The sequence below is a fragment of the Cavia porcellus genome, unplaced genomic scaffold (assembly GCF_034190915.1).
Source record: "Cavia porcellus strain 051 isolate PalLab524CR breed Dunkin Hartley unplaced genomic scaffold, mCavPor4.1 scaffold_10, whole genome shotgun sequence".
In the NCBI taxonomy this organism is placed as follows: Eukaryota; Metazoa; Chordata; class Mammalia; order Rodentia; family Caviidae; genus Cavia; species Cavia porcellus.
Genome location: NW_026947493.1, coordinates 26,326,673 through 26,343,872, shown reverse-complemented (window position 1 = coordinate 26,343,872; position 17,200 = coordinate 26,326,673). Strand labels below are relative to the sequence as shown.

At 45.2% G+C, this 17,200-nt stretch overlaps 1 protein-coding gene across 2 annotated transcripts in view; it reads right to left on the bottom strand.

Annotated features, from left to right (window-relative positions):
* Prickle2 (prickle planar cell polarity protein 2) overlaps positions 1 to 17,200 on the bottom strand; it is a 301,419-nt gene that overhangs the window by 94,829 nt on the left and 189,390 nt on the right. The window lies entirely within an intron of this gene.

Genomic DNA, 17,200 nt, shown 5'->3' with positions numbered 1-17,200 from the left:
TGGGCCAGGGATCAGAGCTGGGCACGGTTATCAACCTGAGCGCTCGGTTCAGATTATCTGCGCGCCAGCCCAGCAGTGGCACCAGAGCCCTCCCCATCCCCAATCAAAGGCTGTGCTGAGCCTTCAAACGCCGAACTTCATTTTGCCTTCTTTCCTCCAACATTTACCGCAAGGTATCAGCAATTTGCCTGTCTGGGACTATGACACCTTTGGGTTTCCGAATGCTGAGGAATAAAACACACCGGCTGCCTCCCTGGCAGTCACGTTTCCTCACACCACAGTGGCAAGTGAGTGCCCTAAAGATAAGCCTGCCCAGGAGAATCTGAGGGCAATCAGGCCCTGGGAGAGCTCTGTCTCCACATCCTTATCTGTCAGGCAAGAGACCAGAGGCTGTGTGGAAACCGGTCTGGAATCTACGGTTGGCCCCAAGGGAGGCCTATTCAAGGATTTAGGAAGAGAGATCTCAATAGAGTTGGAGAGCTCTGGTCTGGAATCCTGGCTTTACTGCTTGCTAGCAAAATGACTTTAGATTAAGTGACTTACCTTGTGGGCTTGTCGATGATGCTATATGTACCAATCAATGATACTGTAAGTATTTACTAAGCACAGACTCCATGTCACACATGGTTCTAGGGCCCGGGTGTTCTGCTCCCTTCAGCTGCTGTATACTAAAACTGCACAGCAGAAGTGCAAATATCCAGTACAACCATGAGGTGAGGGTTAACACAGTGTCAACACACAAACAAGAGATATTTTGCATGATGTCCTAAGAATTCATTGAGGTGTTATGTCTACTAGGCTGGCCAATGGCTCTCTCCTGTGAGTACTCCCATGGTCATTACTTTCATTGCATAAAGTAAATTTTTCTTCTCTTGTTGCCTGTCACCACCTAAGCCAGGTGGGAAGCAGGCCTGAGCTCAGTGTTGGTACCAACAAGGATTTTCTAGCACAGGTGAGGCGATGGGGAGCGGGGGAGGGGCTGGGAGGTCAGGGAGAGCAGCGCACCCCACAGAAGCTCCTGAGGACAAAGCAGCCATGGCTCCCCGCCCACATGCCCCTCCTGGAGAGCCCACTCTGCCCTTTCAGCTGGAGCTCCTGAAGCTTCAAATGAGTTTCTTTGTTGGATGTGGGGAAGTTAAATTATGTCTTTTGTTATATGTAATTATATTAATAATGCTTAATAACTTCTTTCAGAATGCTTCTCTCTGGTTCAGAGAAGACTTTTCATGGTAAAAATCATGGGACCTGGAATAATTTTTCTCCAAGAGAAATGGAATGCAAGCAAATGAGGTACCCCCTGCCTTAGGCCTTTGTCACATGGAACTCCCCCACCCCCACAGCCTTCAAAAGGTCAGTTAATAAACCTAACAGTTTGGAGCCACCAATGACCAAGTGCAAACACTGACCTCCTACCCTAGTGTGGCATGGCCACATCACTCTGACTTCCTATGCCCCAGTTTCTTATGTGAAGATGGGACCTACTCTCTGATCTTAGCAGCAGATCATGAGATGATGAGAAACCACTCACAGGTGACTGACAATGAGGCACTGAAGAGGAAAACTGGAGGATGGGAGGTGACAGGAGATTCATCTTCCCCTCAAGTGGGTCTGACATATGACGGCCAACTTCATAAACACTAACAGTACAGCAGGAGTCTGGAATGGGGGTCTGGGGTCAGACTCTTGCTTTGGCACATGCTGGCTTTAGGATTTGGGACCTGAGGTTCTCATCTGTAGCACAGGGTGTCATGGCTTCTATCTATATGTCCCCTCAGAGCCTCATGCACTTACAGACAGCGCTTTTAGAGGGGTCACTGAAGGTGTGGCCTGCAAGGGTTTATCTCCCTTCCCAGCTCCTCCTCAGGCCCTCTGTATCCCACCTACCACCCACCACACTGAGAGCCACTTTCCTCTGCCATGCCCCTCAGGGCATTCTGCCTCAGAGTCAGCAGACTATGCACTGAAATGAGAGCAAAAGTAACCCTTCCCCTTTAAACTGTGAGTGTGGATAGTCTGTCCCAGTGACGAGGAAGATGACTAAGACACAAGGACTATTAGTGCTAAATGTGAGACCTTTAGAACTGAACCTCGCACACGGTATACCAGAAATGTTAGCTACGTCCACCACTAACTTCAGCGCTACTCTGTTAGTGACTTGAGCTCAGAAGGTGGGCAGAAGCAGGTAAACAGGAGCTGCGAGACCATCTCTACCAGGACAGGACTCCAAGCTCCCGTGGAGTCCTGGCCATTTCTCCTTGTGATAGCTGACGGGTTGTGGGCTGCTCGCTGCTCCTGCCCACCCCAGGAGAGGATCAAATGGTGCATCACCAACCTGAGAAAGGTCAGAATTCAAAAAATATGACTTCTGCTGAAGGCTTTCACAGCATTGCATAGGTGAAAATCAAAATGCAGCTGCTTTAAGTCAGGTCTGTCTTATGTATTTCTGGGATGCACAGATGCCTCCTCTCTCTATTCATGTATCCAGTCGCTCATTAGACGAGGTCCCACAAAGTCACTTTAGGCTGGGAGTCGATACCTAGATGCACACCCCACCCCCAGGGCCTCATGTGCTCATGCATGGGACTTCTGGGAGGTGACAGGGTCATGGATATTGGATTAGTCCACTGACAGGTTTACCGCTGGATTTCCTGTTGGGAGGTGAAGCCTGGTGGGAAGAGGCTGGTCACTGTGGGTGTGGCCTGGAAAAATATATTTCACTTCTCCCTTGATCTCTGTCCTGCTTCGCGCCTGCCATGCTATGAGCTATTTCTCCTCTGTCATATTGCCCTACTTTGGAGCCTGCTGACTATAGACTGAAACCTCTACAAACTGTGAGACAAAAGAAATCTCTCCTCCATCAACTTGTGGGTGTTGGGTACTCTGGCCCAGAAATAATAAAGTAAATAAGATAGTGACCAAGACAGATATGGGTCTAGCTTTAGAAGAACTTATCAATAAAGGGAGAAGACAGTGATGCAATTAGAGTAGAAGGCAATATGTACCATGATAGGGAGTGTAGAGCCTGTGAGAGGTCTGACTGCGGAGGAGAGGGGGTGGTGCAGAGGGAAACAGGTTATCTACACAGCATACTGGTGTAGAGTATTAAAATAACAAAACCCACAGACTGATAATTCCTTGGGGCAATTATTTTCATTCTGGAAGTCATTCTACTGAGGATTTTTGGAAACTGTGCTCTTAGGTATTTAATAAGGTGGCATGACAATACTTTGGAAATTTCCAGGACCAAATAAACATAGAAAAAACTTTCACTATGTTTATAAAAACAGAGCAAAATTCCACACTCATGATAGAAATTTCATGGAGATGAGGAGGAGGAGGATGCATAGGCAATAGTAAATATGTATGAGACGCCCTAGGAAGAATATATCAGAGCTCCGTGAAACACAGTGCACTCCTGTCAGGACACAGCAAGCCAGCAAGGGGACATTCACATCAATGACCACAGCTATACAGCGTATACTGTATACAGGGATTTTCTGTGACTAAGGTGACAAAACAGGGCAGTCAGGTCCCTGGTCAAATATAATTTTACTTTTTTGGAGTTAAAGATAACTTTTTTTTTAATGGGGAGAGCTTTCTTAGGTATGACACAAACTTCAGAAGCTATAAATAAAAAAGATTGCTGAAATTGCCAAGGTCAAATTTTAGCAGCTGGAGAGAGTGTTCCCAGCCAGAGGAGGAACACTAATAGGAGGGAAAGGTCTTAGCACAAAGCTGGAACTAAGTTCCCGTCTGCAAGGGCAGGAAACCGTGAGTGGCACCCACAGGACAATGGCCTGCAATGACAAGGAGACTGCTCCTCACAGTCAGGAAATCAAATCAGCTCTGCATTCTGGATGGGATTAGCCAGAATCTTGTTAGAGGATTACGGGAGTGGTTAAGTGAATCTGCAGTGCTTACAGGGAGAAGTGTAAGTGACAAGAGGACCATGACCTCTGAGAGGAAAGGCTTTGTGAGGAAGGGTGTAATGAACAATTTTAAAATCTCCACTTCCATAGGCATGAAATAAGAAGAAATTAATTTTTTGAAAAAGGATTTCACTTGAACCTATGGCAGACTTTTGAATCTGAGATGCTTAAGAAGTGGCTTGGATTACTCATGAAAAAGACAGTATTTTGAATTTTGGAGAACTTCAAAAGATAAGCACAGAACCAATCCTAGCTGGGTTACATCAAGACCTTCTGACCTTGCTATTGTAAAAGCTAATTATTGTAACAGACAGTCCCAAAGGTTCAGACTACTCATTTAATAAGGGTCGTTTAAATTTATTTTATTTTAAAAGTGACTGTGCATAGTTTTAAGCAGTCTCCTCAGGGGTGGTTCTTTGACAGTTAGATTTCAAGATCCAGTAAAATAAATGTAACATAGGAGGCTGACAAAGAATGATTAGACAAGGTGATGACACCATAACAAAAATCCTGGCTGATGGTGGTGAGGCACAGCTACCCCTCAGGATAACCAGATGTCCAGGGGCTTCCCAGGCACCTCCATGCCAGGCAGGAACCCAGAGATCTCCTCTCCTTCCTTCTCGTGTCTTTCTGACTTTTTAACCTATAATTTCCAAGTTATGGCAACAGGAAATGAGAGCATTTGTTATGGTTTGTATCTAGATGTTCTCCCAAATGTGTTTGTATGTGGGGCTTTTGGGGAGGTCTCTGGAGGTTGTGAAAATATGGATCAAGGGCATTCGATACTAAATGAGTCCAGTGATTAGTTTAGTGTAGTTGTGAGTGTCCATAATGGAAAGGTCCACCCTAGGTATGGGTAACACACCAAGCAAAAGGCTTGTAGCCTGGATGAGATAACAGGCGGAAAAGGCTTCATAATGCTCCTTGCTGCCTCCTGCCTGCCCTGCTGTGGGCTGTTTCTCCCCTGCCATGCCCCTCTGCCAGGCTGCCCAGTCCAACTACGAAGTGAAACCTCTACAAATCATGAGCTAAAATAAACCTTTCCTCCTTTAACTTGTGGGTGTCGGGTATCTCATCCTAGCAACGAGAAAGTAACTAAGACAGCACTGAGTATGTTTTTAAAGGATTCAGCTTGGAGATGAACAGTAACACTTTGACTAATCAAACCAATCCCATGACCTGCCAGGATGCTGAGAAATGTAAGCCCAGGAAGAAGAGGACAGAGGATAACGGAGAGTTCCAGTAATTGCCATAAAGGTCAAGTTTCCTTTTTGCTATGTAAAAACAGTTTCAAAAATCCATAATCTATTAAACTCATAATGTTTTAAAGCAAAGGGATATTTAACATTGCAAAGTCCCTGATGATAGCCCTGAATGAATTCTACTACAACTTAATGATATTTTCATGGAAATGTTGAGGGAGAAAATGCAAAACATATTCTAGATTGTTACTACCTTTTAAACAATATCCAAATCAAGTAAACATACAGAAAAATAAATATGTGAAGGAATCCATAATGCAGGCAAAAATACAGAATTATTGTACAAAAGTGGAAAAGAAATGCTTAAAAGAAAAATCCTCAATCACCTTTCATCACTTTTGCAATTCAGATGTACAAGGTGTCTGCTCCGTAGAGAGGGCATCTGAGCTGAAGGACCCCAACACAAACATGAATGGGAACCTTTTAGCGGCATGACTGTGTAGTGACAGTCATCTCACTTTCTCTCAGCAAATACAGACTGAAACCTCTACAAACTATGAGCTAACAAACCTTTCTTCCTTTAGCTGGGTGTTGGGTTTTTGTCTTATCAACAAGAAAAGTAAAAGAGGGACTCCTAGTACCATGAATGATAAAGTTGTTCATGATAAACACAAGGACAAATTTTCCCCACCTCCAAAAGCCTTCCTCCTTGTCTGTTTGTGGAGATTCTGTATTATGAATGCTTCTCAGATCATGGACATTTCTAAATCTTGTGGAAAAACCACCTGGGACACGTTAAGCCTTCTTTTTTCCCCGTTATCCAAAGGACCTGCCACATTTCATACATTTTAATTATTCTTGATCCCAATAATCAAACACACAAAATTTTAACACAGCCTTTTATCCTCCTTTAATTATATTAATTAAAATGAAAAATATGGACAAGCTAGACTGTGCATATCAGAATGAAAGACTGCTGAAGAACGAGTTTCTGCCCCTCAAAAGATTAAAAATCACATCACATCAATGATTTAAACAGGCTTATCACTGCACACTTCCATGAAAACATCATTAAATTGGCATGATGTGCTAGCAGTTTTCTTAGGCAAAGGCAGCTGCACTTACTAGGGCAGCTTCTGGGGACCAGTAATCTGCATTAAACTCTGACTAAACACCTGAATTTCTTCTAGAAATTCGGAGATAGGCAGACAAGTGAGAGCTGTCCAGAGTGCTTCGGTTTCCTGGTACCTCCCACATAGGCATGTAGGCTCCAGCACACTGCTCTTCAGAACACACTGGCAAAATGAAAGGGATTGTAGGGGAAAAGGACTAAAAATGATCTGCTTCACGAAGTGCAAACCGACAGCAAAGATCTGCCCTGGGAAGAGTACCCCGGGAGACGAAACGCCTCAGCTGTGCAGACTGATGCACTGCTTTTCTTGGAACAAGCAGGATGGACGTGCCAGGTGCTCTGCCCATCTTACTGCCCCGAGTGGTCACCATTTCATTATCTCCTGGCACACAGGGGGAAATGAGCTACAGAAGTAAAGGAATGATACAGAGACCCACATCTCATGTTAGGTCCTGGGTCCCATCATAAGTCCCACACTCCTTCCTCTAGTTCAGAGGTTCTCACCCTTTCTCTTGAAATCCAGGGATGTACCAATTAGTGTGTGAAATGGTGGAACTAATTTCTTACTAAAAGCAGAACAGCACCTTCGGGTCAGATCAATTCTCTGTATAAAAGAAGAGGACACAGTAATTTGCTCTTAGATGTGTGCTCCTTCTTTAGAGATGTCCTCTTGGTGCTCAGTCCAGCAGCCTTGGACAGTGATGGACCTTGTCTTGGTGGGTGTTAACCTCACTCCATAGGTGCTGCTCTCAGTAAACTCTGCTGTCTGCGGGCAGCACTGTCTGATGCCCACCATGGTTCAATGCTCTATTCCAAGCCCAGGGGCCACCGGCCTGGCAGCTCATGAGCACTGGTTGAATGAGTGAAAAGTTCGATAATGATTTTTCCTTTCTAAAAGTTAGAGGGAATTTGAGACTATTTTTATTAGAACATTTCCTTGCTCAACTATAGTGCAAGAGGCTTTTGTGGGTGGGAAAGGAAAGTATGACGTTGGCCTCTCTGAACCAGCCTCTTGGTTTAATTTGCAAAATGCCACATCTTCCTGGATTTCCACTCCACTCTCTCGGTCTTTTGGTAGCTCCTCCTCTTCTCCCTGAGGGCTCAGCCCTGGAGAACCCAGGGCTCAGTCCTGCAACCTCTGCTGCTTTGGTCTTCAGGCCTACTTAGCTCAGGTCCATTTACAGTTCTTCCTGGAGGCTCCACACACACACAATTAAATAGCTCTAGTATCCGTACAGGTTATACAGTCATTACTACAATCTGATTTCAGAACATTTACAACCACAAATCCACAAAGAAATCTGCTACTGAGTGGTAGTCATCTCCATTTGCCCCACTGTTCCCAGCCTAGGCAAATACAAATTTATTTTCTGTCTCTGCAGATTTGCCTATCGTAGACATTTTGTGGAAATGAATTCATATGTGATCTTTTGTGACCGGCTTCTTCAATTTAGTATAACAGTTTTGGTCTATTCATGTTGTGGTTTGTGCGGAGCCTTCATTCCTTTTTATTGCTGAGTAACAACCCAGTGTACAAGTATACATTTTATTAGTCCATTTATCAATTGAGGCTATCAGCTATTTCTACTTCTTTTACTATTATCAATAATGCTACAGATTTTTTTACTATTATCAATAATGCTACAATATTCAAGTAAAATTTTTTGTGGAAAGGTACGTTTTCATTTTTCTTGGATATATGTCTGTCAAAATTACTGGCTCATGTGATAACTCTACATTTAACATTTTCAAGGAACCACCAAACTGTTACCAAAAGTGGCCACACTGTTTTATATTCCTACTAGCAATCTGGAGCTTCCCACTTTTCCACATCTTCACCAATACTTTCTTTGTCTGCTCTTTTGCTTATAGCCTTTCTATCAGGGATGAAACGGCACCTCCTATTTACTTCCATTTACTTTCTGGATAATAATGTTGAATTTCCTTTTCTGTGTATTCAGCCATTCGCACAACTTCTTTGGACAAACATATTGAGATCTTTCATTCATCTTTTAATTGGGCATATATATGTAATTTTTTTTCCAAGTTGCAAGACATCCTCCCAAATGGATTTAAGTCCTTTACTCTTCGATTTATACATATTTCTTCCATTCTGTGTGTTGTATTTTCACTAATATTGTATTTGAGAATGTCTTTGGAAGCACAAGTACTTTTAATTTTGACCAAATTCATTTATATATTTTTCTTTTGTTTCCCTGGGTGCTTCACTTCTGCTCTTTTAAGAGTACTCATTTAGGTCTTTGCCAGGACTGCAAAATTGGTTGAGGCTCTCTTGGAGGTGATAAGCTGCTTTCTCTGGCTATTTGCAAGATTTTCTCATTTTTCAGTGTTTTGCTTCTGTTATGTTTGAGTATGAATCTCTCTCAGCTTACCTTCCTGGACTGTGTCAGTTTCTTAAATGTGAAGACTAATAGTTTTCATCAGTTTGGGGAGTTTCCAATCATTCTTTCTTAAAATATTTTTTGAGCTCCTTTTTAATCTCTTCTGCTGGTCCCATTATGCACACACTTGGGTGTTAATGCATCCTCACCTGTTTTTCTCGCTGTTCTTTAGTCTGCATAATCTTTATCTAACTACCTCCCAATTCACCAATGTTTTTCTTCTACCAGATTTAATCTGCTGTTGAGCCCCTTGAGTGAATTTTTCAATTTGAGGATACTTTATAACTCTAAGACATACATTTTTATAATTATTTTCTGTCACCTTATCTCCACTGTATTGGCTGAGGCATTGTAACCCTGCCTTCCTTTGGTTCTTTAGACATAGTTTCCAGTACTTTGAACATATTTATAAGGGTTTCTTTGTAGGCTCCTTCCTCAAGGGTGCTGTGGTATAGGTTTCTTGTGTATAGGTTTCTTTGTATACCTTAACATATTCAATTGAAATACTGCAGTATGGTGGCCACTCTTCTTTCTAGAGCCTGTTATTTGCTTGAGTTAGTCTGTTTCCCTTGCAGTGTACAGCCTGGGACAGGACACTGCTTCTCCACCAGCTACCCCAGGGCTGGTCTGTGTGCACTGTTTGCACACCTTGTCAGCCTCCACTAACTGGTAACTGATTGTTCTATTGTTCTCTACCAGAACCTTTGCATAAATTGCTCAAAAAGTCTGATCTGACAAAGGCAGGGTTTTGCAAGGGCTGGGTGCCGCTTGTGTTTGAGGCTGCCCCTCCCAAGGTGGATACCACAGGTCTAGACCTGGAGCTGGGTGGAGAAGAAGCCCTGTTGTGGCCAGACACACCTAGAGTAGAGTTTCCACCACAACCATCTGTGCTGGGAGGGCAGAGGGAGAAGAATGGGCTGCATCTCGAATCCACAGATACTCACCAAAGTTTTAACAGCCTTACCTGACTAAATGATTCTCCGTTTGCTGCATGCCCTTGAGGCAATTTCCAGATAACTTACATGGTTGATTTTTAAATGAAGTATAATTTTACTATGATTTTAAAGAAAATTACAAAATGCATTGCCTTATAAAACCCAGAATTTGGAAGGCTGAGGCAGGAGGAGCCGGCCTTCTACCTCTCCGAACATTTGCTGGAGGATTGGGTGAAACTGACCGAAGTTTCTGGGTATCCTTCTGGTGTTCCTCCAGGCAGGGATATGTGAAGGTGCATTTTGCTGCAGCTGGGTAGGTCTCCATTACCTGTGATGATGGAGCAGCATCTATCTGCTGCAAGCCTTTACTTAGAGCCTCATGGAATAGCTGGATTGATCAGAGATGCCTCCTTCCCCGGGCTCCACCCTCAATGATTTATCCTAAATGCTTGCTTTTAAAATATACATTAATATAATTTCCAGAAAATGACTGTTTTGGTGACTGAAGTGTTTACTGTTCTGAAAGTTGACACTGAGCACTTTCTAATGTACTATGTTCTGCTTGTGCATATAGTTTTAGGTCTCACTGTGGAGCTAGGATTTTGTCAGGCTCACTCAGCCTTCTATTCCCAGAGCCCATAAAAATGCCTACAGTGGTCCCTTGATACAGATGGGTTGAATGAGTGATGGGGAGAAGGGCTGGGACCCACAGCCTATTTTACATATGCCGTGATGACCACAAACTGCCACCGCCGATGAAGGATTCATGGTTATGACAATTACGGATGTCTACAGCACTTTATTCCCACATAGCATTTTATTTTGCAATTTCTGCAGAAGGTGATCTCAGCACAGGGAGACTGTCACACCTGTGAAAGTCATCAGATCGGTGATTGATGGAGAAAAGGAATGAGGAGCGTAGCTACAGCGTTTATCTCTCTCAAGATGGTGTCCTGGTTTCTGCTTTTGTTCCTTTAATCTTAAATACTCCTCAACACCTATAAATAACTTGCTACAGAGGGCATCTAATTTATCTTTGTTTGAAAGGAAGTCCTCCTGCTATTCTGGAACCAGCCCTGGTATTAGAATCAAGATGTCTGTGCCTGATGCTGGGTTATGGCTCCTGCTGTCTGTGAGATATTGGGCAAGTTACTTAACCTCTCTGTTCTTCAGAACCATTTTCTTAAAAATGTGAATGAAAAGGATAATTAATATTGTCACAAAGCATGCTGTATGCACTGGGCTCTCAGTAAGTACAGGTATCACCATCATCGTCAAGGCAGTTGACGATGCCTACATCACCTACAAGGCAGTTGCCATAAACCTGTGCACTGTCACACTGGCGGACCTGTGTATTTTAGGAGAGTGCCTATTAAGGTAGAGTACTGTGCAAAAGTTACCTTCTTGGGACAACACAACTAAGAATTTCCACCCTCCTGGGCTAAGGAACAATTCCATTTGGGTTGTCACCTCCCTGGCCCATCATTCTCCTCTAGGTCTGAGTTTGTGCCATTGCACCCTCAGACTAACTCTAACCCTCTAGGCGACTGGAGAACTTGGCCTGAAAGCACCCCCACCATGCACCCCCACAGCAAGGTGGCTGCCTTGTGTTGATGATGGCCTCCCAGCCTCCGCCTTGATGAGCAGGCCAAAGCAAGGTCGGAGACTCGATGAAAACCAGGCGCTGGAAAGTGAAAAGGAGCAGTGGGACAGGTTCCATGGCATCTCAGTGTGCTCTGCCCCCAGAGAGCTGACACACTAGGACAATCACCGAGGAGCGGAAACGCTGAGGCAGCAGGGTCTGCAGGGGATAATCGTCCCTGATAACGGGCACTGCATCAAGTGAAAATGGTCCACAGCAAGCCTGCCCCGGCCCCTCACTCACTGTGTGCTTTCTCACTCAGCCTCTCCTAGCAGCACTGTAGCTACCACCTGGATTAAATGAGATAATGGAGGTAAAAATGTTGAGCATTCAGCAGGTGCCTAACAGATGTTCATGGAGTCAGGTGTAACAGACCACTCATCTTCCTCTGTAAGGAGAGTGGCTCCAAAGTCCTCAGATCTGGCTGGTTGCCAGCACACCTCCAACGGTCTGCCTGACTCAGGCCTGGATTGCACCTGACAGCCTCAGAAGGTTTACGCTGTCTGTTTATTCTTCCTGCTCCACAGACACCACCACACAGCAAGTGGGAGCCCTGCGAGCAGCTCTCAGGGTCACGGGGGACAGTCCCAGGTGGATGCAGAGCAGGCTGCAGTACTGAATTACTTGGTATCCCTTGCCTGAGACCAGGCGTACACCTCACAGACAGCTGGGTGAAGTGAGGGAGCAGCCCATGTCACGTTCCTCTTCCCTTAAATGGCACATGCAAAGCCTGGTTAGGGCAAGAAGCTGGCAGATGCTTCTCTTCTAGCTCAGCCTTGTTGGGGCAGCGGCAGAAGGAAGGGCTGCGAGGACCCTGGCCGAGAAGCAGCAGCTCAGTTGCCCTTGCTAGTGGGATCCAAGGACTCACATCCTGGTGGCAAGAACACCCAGGACTGACAGTAGCTTAGCCCGGGGCGTGGGGGAAGATGATGCTTCTGGGACAGATGCTACGGCAAGGCCAAATCACAGCACCCAGGTGCTCCCTACAGATGCTCTCATGGTCCACCGTCCCTGGGGAATTTCTACGATGAGTGCCATCAGGAGTTCCAGCCACAGGGACATTGGAGGAGGGAAGATTTATAAGCTAGATTTATAGGTGACATTTACTCATTCAACCCTTCGATATTATAACTATAATCCCTTCCCATAGATAAGGACACTAAGGCTCAGAGAAACGTAACTCTTTTGTGTAAGCATCCATCTAATTTCTGAACCTATTTGCCTTTTCTTCTATTTATTACTGTTTTTAAAATTTCTAGTCAGCCTGCTTATTTGGCTCTTCCTTTCCATCCTGGGCCTGGGTTGGTATAGACGTAAGTCCTATGGGTGTGGCCAGTTGTGTGGGGAGGCACCATAGCACCAGGAGCCTGGCCACACTAAGGATGACAGCTGCAAGAACAAGGCCTTCTGGGACTGTGCTCACTGTGCTTGTCAGGGAATGAAGGCTCAAATGATGGCATCCCCTTTTCATAGTAACAGCAAATAATGGGAAACACTGAGTTTGGACAGTCCTTCTGCAGGCTGAACGGAACTAGGCTTGAATGGAGCCCAGGAGACTCTGGGAGCCACAGACTTCTTCGCTCAAAGTCCCTGTGTGAGCTATAAAATGCCCCTATAATCTGTCCCAGGGATCTGCAGAATTAATTCCTTTCCTTTGTCCAACCTGCTCATCTGCTTTATGGGCTCAGGACTTTGAGGCCAACCCCAAAGTACAGAGGATTTGAGCCAGTGTTCTCAAAGTGGAACCCTGCAACACCAGTATCAGGATCATTGAGGGCCCATTCAAAAGGTAAAGTCACAGCTATGCTGGTGCCTCTGTGTGTTGTCAGAGCCTGGGCCTCTGAGTACCCTGAAGCCTTCTAGGAGCTCACAGTATGTGTGTAGATCCAGAACCACAGGTCTAAGTGATCCCCAACAATTGCTCTAGAGGGACAAAAAGAGGAAGAGCTGGGCACTTGCTGGAGGACAGAGGAGTCTTCCAGAGTCCCAGGACAGCCAGTTAGTGGCCAAGAGCTGGAATTTGACCCATACATGTGTATCACAGGTCTACACCAGAGGTCCAGAAACTGTCTGTAAAAGGCCAAGGAGTATGCATGTTAGGCGCTGAAGACAATGGGTCATGAAGCCTCTGTCACAACCATTCAACACTGTCCTATAGCATGTTCAGCTGTAGTGTGAAAGCTGTCACCGTCACTCTATCACCAAAGGGCACGGTGCTGTATTCTGATAGAACTATCAAAACAGGCATTTGGATGAATTCAGTCCACAGGTTGTGTTTTGCTGACACTGGGGCTGTACAATGACTTCTCTTGAAAACAAGATGAGACACCACATCACCCGGCCACACTGAGCTCCGTTTCCCAAGCCTTCCGCTCCCTGGCTGCTAAGCTCTGTGGCTGGCCACACTCTCTAGTTTTGCTCAGTCATCATTTCTTCATTCAGAAGACCTAGATAAAGTCTGCTCATGGTTCTCTGCATGCTTTTCTCATTTACCAATTACAGTGACATCAATGTGAATGCACATAGATAGGCGTGTATCTAAGAAAATATAACCTGTTGTAAAAACACCAAGGAACTTTAAATTTTTAAAAAACGTATTGCAGTAAAAGTCACATTGCCATTAGCCCTCTTGCCATACTCCCGCGTCCTCTGAGCACATGTACCCCATCCTTCTTGCTGTTTTCTGAAGCAGCTCTGCAGTCTTGAGTGTCTTCAGCTGCACTGTCCTAGCTGCCTGAAGGTGCTGAACTGACTAAAAGTGTTTGATTTTCACACTGATTTTGACTTTAGGGAAAAGTGAGAAGTCTCATGATGCCAGATCCAGCAAGGTGGACAAGGATACACCATCGTGTTTTCACCAGTCAGACACTTGGCAGCAGAATCATGATAGGTTTTTGATGCCATCCCAAGAAGATACTCATGAAAGAAGACTTCCAGAACTGCTTTGGAAATGGCAAGGATGATGAGCTAAGTTGTGTTTAAAGAAAGGGAGAATTTTTTTTTGGTGGGGGAGGGTTAATGGTAAGCCTTTTTCTTACTATGATTTATAAAAATTTACACATTTGCTGTATATTTTGACCATCCCTTGTATATACGATCATGTGCCTATGTGTGCATATCTGTGCATTTCAATATCCACAGTACTTTACGACATGTGGCCCCCCATCCCCACCTCAAGTATCTCCAAAATAAGCTAAAATACCATGAAGAAACCAGGAAATAGAATCTCAAAGTCTCTTGCTTTGGCATAAGGTTTACTTTGGACTGAGGACATTTGGGAAATAGCAACCTCAGAGAGGAGCTTTTCTTAAATTTCCCTTTCTGACTAAATGCAGATTCTTCAGAAGAATTCATATGTCACCAAAAGTCCTCTGCGGGAATGTTTATCAGGGAAGCTCTAAGCATCACTGAGGAGGAGACAGGAATGGACCCTTCCATCAGACAGGAAACCTGCTATTCCTCTCAGGACGCATTTTGTGTTTTTCCAGAGTCACTGACTCTCTCAGGGTCGCCACATCTCCACCTCACACTGCCCTAGGAAGAAACATGCACCCCCTTCTCCGCTCCCTCCCTGTGTTACTAAAGACTCACTTCCTTCCTGGGACGCCTCTGCCCAGGTGGTAAGAAGGGTGCACACCTCTGCCATCTGCCATGCTTCGCCTCCATTGGGGGATGAGAGGGCCGTCACACCCCAACCACCACCACCACTGCCCTGTGAAGCCTGGCTTGGAAACCAGGGATGGAACCCCACTGCTTGACCTTGATTTTATAACCCAAGCATGACTGTGACCCTCTCAGAGGCAGCTTTCTCCTGCTCCCGCTGCACAAGCCGTGTGCTTCTGTGTCTGTACCAGGCTGGAAGAGAGCAGGCCAGGGGTGCTCTGTGTGGAAGCTGCCCCAGGAGCCCTGCTGCACCAGATGAAGCAGGGACAGTCTTTGCTTTCTGGTTTTTCCCACTTCGAGTATCTAACTACTTCCTTAAATCAAAAAGGTTATCAGTTCATGGTCCTTCTCACACCCCACAAACGAGACCTTGCAGAGACTGCTCTCCAGGCAGCACTTCGCTCAGATGGGCTAAAGGACTCCGGAAAGCTCTGGATATCAGCTATGCCTTCTAATCATCTTTTCTCCTTTGTGCAAGCAATTTATAGGATTCTAAATCTTATTTGAGCCTTCTCCACCCTCTTCAGTTTGCCTTCCTCTTCTTCCCATCGCTGTGCTGACCTGAATAAATAAATAATGTGCAAATAACGATAATGATCATTTCCTAAAGAAGGAAAAGGGCATACTTAATGTCACTTTCTTAGCAGCCTAGCTGGAATCTGGCTTTTCAACTTAAGTTACTTATGTTCAGAGCAGCAAATGCAGCTGTCTGTTAGCCTTAGGAGTCTTTCCAGGAGAAAAATTCCTTTACCTGACAGCTCCCCTCCTTTCTTCAATTTGGACCCTCTTTCCCACTCTGAATACTCCAGAAAAGGTCTTTAAAAAGGAAATGCATAAATCATCAGCTTATCTGAGTGACAGGTTCCACAAAGAATCACAAAGATCCTCTGATTTGGTTACCTGGGTTAGTTTTCCATTTACAGTTTACAGCAACAAAGTATTTGATGATAAATCTGGCCAACCTCTTCAGTGGATGCCTCCACTGGGGCCAAGATTCTTGGGTTCTTTTGCTGCTCCACCCCCTCCCACCCTCATATGGGTCATCATCACTTTATAGCTTCCGTGGTGAAGGTACATTTTCCCTCCCCCAGATGCTGTGTGTGCAAAACACTTAGTCCAAGACTGAGCGTGACAGCCTGTGGCCTTGGCCAGCATTAACAGCAGAGCTGAAAGCACACCTAGCTATATGGGAGAGAAGCATGTCTGACTGGAGATTTGGAAAAGGAAAGAGACGCACTAATGAGAGAAGCTGTCCGATCAAGGGCACCTCTGTGACCCAGCCATCCCAAGACAGGCAACGCTTGCCTCCATCTGCAGGAGGAGAAATGAATGGCTGGAGAGTTAAGCGGCAGGGCCAAAGAAAGACAGAACAAGATACAGCAGGGATTTGAACTTAGATCTGTTTTACACCAAGACTTTTGACACACAAATGCAAGAAAGTAGTGAGAAGAGCAGACCACAATGTGCCAATGTCCAAAACGCAAAAACTGGGAGATGCCATCCCTTGAGGACACCTCTGCCTGCCTCTCTGCAGGCAGCAGGGATGGGGAGCACCAGGGAGTCTCCCACTTTGTCAGAGTTTCCCAAGGCAAACCCTGACACAGTCTCTCTTCTTCAGCACCAGATGATTTGTCTTCACTAGTTCTTGGTTGCTAGTGACTGTGCCAGGTATAGCCACGTGTGGTGTAACAATGCTTCAGTCAATGACAGACCACAGAGATGACAGTGGTCGTCCCAAAATTACACCACCTTGTGATGCAGTGGCCATCTCAGTCTGTGCACCTTTATTCTGTGGTGCTCACATGAGGATAAAAGCAACTAAGGATGCATTTCTTATCCTCATGGTCAAAGCTGAAACACCAAACTGCACCCCTGGCCTCCACTTGGGGGTATCCTCTAGCCACCCTCCCCGCAGTCCTTGCAACCAAAATGGGACCAGAAACCACCAGTGTTTGCTTAGGGACACCATGGTCCCTGCTAGAAACCACAGGTCTAGAATTTAGTTCAGAAATTCTACTTTGATTTGGGGGTAGTGGCACGTGCCTATAATGGTATCTGCACTCTGGGAGACTGAGGCAGGAGGATCACAAGTTCAAGCCCAGTCTGGGCAACTCAGTAACTTACTAAGAACCTGTTTTAAAAGGCTAGGATGTAGCTCAATGGGACAGACCTGGATTTCAATTCCTTGTACTACAAAAGAGAGAGAGAAGAGGACAGGAGAGGAGAGAGGGGAGAAAGCAGAGGGGAAAAGGGAGAGGGGAGAGAAAAGAAAGAAGGAAAGAAGAAAGAAAAAGA